The sequence below is a fragment of the Fukomys damarensis genome, unplaced genomic scaffold, assembly GCF_012274545.1.
Source record: "Fukomys damarensis isolate Sample0158 unplaced genomic scaffold, DMR_v1.0_HiC HiC_scaffold_11, whole genome shotgun sequence".
Classification (NCBI taxonomy): domain Eukaryota; kingdom Metazoa; phylum Chordata; class Mammalia; order Rodentia; family Bathyergidae; genus Fukomys; species Fukomys damarensis.
In genome coordinates, this window is record NW_022900923.1 from 11370710 (window position 1) to 11374216 (window position 3507).

Below are 3507 nucleotides of genomic sequence, written 5' to 3' on the forward strand. Positions count from 1 at the left end.
ATGGTGGTATACAGCTGTAATTCCAGAATTTAGGAGGCTGTGGCAGGAGGATCACTGCAAATTAGAGGTCAGGCTGGGCTGCACAGTGAATTTAAGGCCACCCTGAACTATAGAACGAGACCTTGTCTCAGAAAACCAAACCAACCAAAACCAAAACCAAATAAAAAGCAAAAGAAAAGATAAGACGATAGGAAACCGGAAGATACAGACATTCCTAGCTTAAGTCAGAGGTCCGTTCTTGCGACTCGGGCATTAAATGCATTTGTGGCTAAATGAAGAATCATATGTGTAGTATGTACACTACAATATTCAGAACAAAGACATGGTCAGAGAAAGCTCCGACTTGATGACTTTGCTTTTTATCTGCGTCACTCCTACATGCAGTACCGTAAGGTACAGTACAGTCAGCAAAAATTACAGTGCTGTCTAAACAAGGGGTACTGTACGAGAAAAGGCATGGAGGCTTTAAAACAAGAGGAACAGGAAAAAGATGGGTCGTAAGTCTAACTGGCAGGTTGTAAGTCCGAACGGCGCACCTCTATTGTAAGCCTGGACAGTCTTTAAACAGGTAGGCCGCTAGAGGGGAGTAACTGTAGCTCTTTTGTAATCCGGAAGAGATTCAGTAATGGAAGGAGGGTGGGGAAGGGTCGGGCAAGGGGACTAAAAAGAATTAAGATATGTCATGCACATACACCCATTCTGCACAGTGAACATGGTAGTGATCTGGTACAAACTTGTATTAAAAAATGAAACAAAAACTCTGGCCGTTCTGTCTTCCGTGAGTTCCTGCCACAAAGGCACCTCCTACCTCACCTCGGCTGGTCATTTCAAAATGAATTCTGACACCACGATATTTCTCCCGTCAGCACCGTGATGTTACCTTTACAGGTGGGTACCTCCTTCCCTTCCCCCGACACGGCTGTGAAACAATTGTCATACCTAAAAAATTAACAGCAATTCTTTCAATTTTTTTATCTGTACGTATTCACAATTCACACGGTCTACATCATTTGGGGGAGTGGTTACATCTGTATATTTCAGCTTGTTTGGTTTTTTATACCACCCATCACCCTTTACATTCCTGTGGATATCATCTGTCTTAGCTCATTTTTCTTTCCAGTATGGGGATTGAACTCAGGACCTTGAGCTTGCCAGGCAGGTACGGCACACTGAGCTGAACCTCCGGCTGTCTTAGCTCATGCTATGGCCTATAAGGTTTACACTGATTGGAGTTACTCAGACCCTGTACGTAGCACATCTTTGTTCCTCTTGCTTCCCCTTCCCCTCCTCCTTTCCTTGGACCACTTCTCTGTTGGACTAGATCTATCCTCCAGTCCCGTTCTACTGATCCTTTATCATTCTCTTTGTTTGTACTTTGCCTCGCTCAAATGAGAGACACCATATGGTATTTAAGTTTGTGTGTTTGATTTATTTCACTCAGTATTATATTTTCCGGCGCATCCATTTTCCTACAAATACCTCAAATTTGTCATTCTTTACAGCAGAGTAGTATTCCATTATGTATTTACCACACTTTGTTTATCCAGTCATCCGTTGATGGGTATACAGGCCACTTCCAGGATTTACCACAATGCAAATTGTGCTGCTATAAACATCAGTATACAGGTATCACTGTAGTGTGATGATTTAAACTCTCTGGGGAAGATTACCCAGCAGAGGAATAGCTGGGTCATATGGAATTTCTCATTTCAATTCTTTCAGAAATCTCCATACTAATTTCCATAAGTTGTACTAGTTGCATTCCCAATAATTCTTTAATATCATTTGAAAGACAATAATTATACAAGTGTTCATGATTACCTCATCAAGTTTTTATTGTTGATTTATTCCCATAAGGATCCAAACAAGGTCCATAAGTTGCATTTGGTTGCAGGGCCTTTAAAGCTGTGAGGTTTGCTCTCTTTTGTTCTTGCTGTTTATTTGTTGAAGAGCCTGACCTTTGGTCCAATCGAGTTTTCCACATTTTGGATATCTGACTGCATTTCTGAGGTGCTGTTGAAGATGTCCCCCTGTTGGTCTCTTTATTTCCTATAAATCAATATTTATATTTAGGGGCTGGATCAAATTCAAGATCAATTTTCTTTTTTGTTGTTCTTTCTTCCTTTCTCGTTCTTTCTTTCTTTGCCAATCGGCTTCACTGGTGAATTTTTATTGCTCTCGAGAAGCACAGAACGTCTTGCGTGCATCTCTTTTTGTCACTACCCAGGTTTAGCTGCTGTCACCCCGATCCAGCCAGTGAGTCCCCCACAAATGTGTCACCGTATGCTGGCTGAAAACATAGTTTTATTAGGAGCTGCAAATGGCGATTTTTAAAAAGGAGTCTCTCCCACACAGTGGAGTTTCTCTAGTAAAGATAATTTCCCACGATTGACTAATTGAAATGCAGTTTGTAAGGCAAAAAGCACAGTGGTTTTGATTTTTAAATTTAACTTTTGAAATAAACGCTTTTAAGAACATACGTTGTGACAGTTGTGTGTCACACAGATGGGTCTGGACACTGCCCTTCCCTTGTGAAGTTTAAGCCCTTATTTTAGTCACGTGCTACCCAAGCACACTCAGTAACTTCCTTCGTGGCTTATTAATTTCTGGTGAAATTTACAGTGTTTGCATTAGCAGTTATACTGCTATTTCTGTCACAGTGAGCCTATCTGCTTTTCATGTGGGTAGAAGTGAAATGTTTGAACTTCATTTAATGAATCTATTACAGATTGATAAAACAGGGTTTAAACATCATAGGATTATATAAGGAAAATGATGTTTTAGGTTAACTCTTCAGACGCTAACAGTGCGCCGAGAATTCATTATCCTGAGTGTAATTCTTCCCTAACTAGACATGTTAGTTAACTAACACATATACATTTTAACATGTTTTGATATTTAATATTTTAAAATTATATGTTTGAAATGTTTAACAGTAAGAAAACACACAAATCAGATTTGCAAAACTTGTTATTTCTGCTTTTTCCGTTTTCAGTTTCGTCGCTCAACAACATACAATGGTTGCCATTGAAACTGGACTAAGCCGGAGACAAATCTGAGTTAATGCTGCAAGAATCAGACGCAACCAGACCATTTCAAAAATTTCCGTATCAGCCCGGGGATTTAGTTCAGTGCTTCTGCCGCCTGCCTTGCAAGCTCAAGGACCTAAGTTCGATCCTCGGTACCAAAAAACAAAAACAAAATTCTCCAAATGCAGGAATTGGGAATTAAGATGCTATGTGACAGAATTATTTTCAAACAGTTGTACCCTAATTCCAAAGAAAGGGTGCGCGTCAGCTCCATTCATCGGGGTTTCTGGGCCCCAGGGCAACGAGGCAGCAGCCAGGTGGAGTGCGCAGGCAGCGAGCCAGAGACAGGGACAGAGGCAGGGACAGGAGCGGTCACTGTGGGCCCCAAAGAAGGGAAGAGGCCCGGTGGAGTCGGGGAACGGAGACGCGGGGTCCCCGGAAGCCCGCGAGGCGAGCGCGCCCCGCTCCGCGGTGTGGG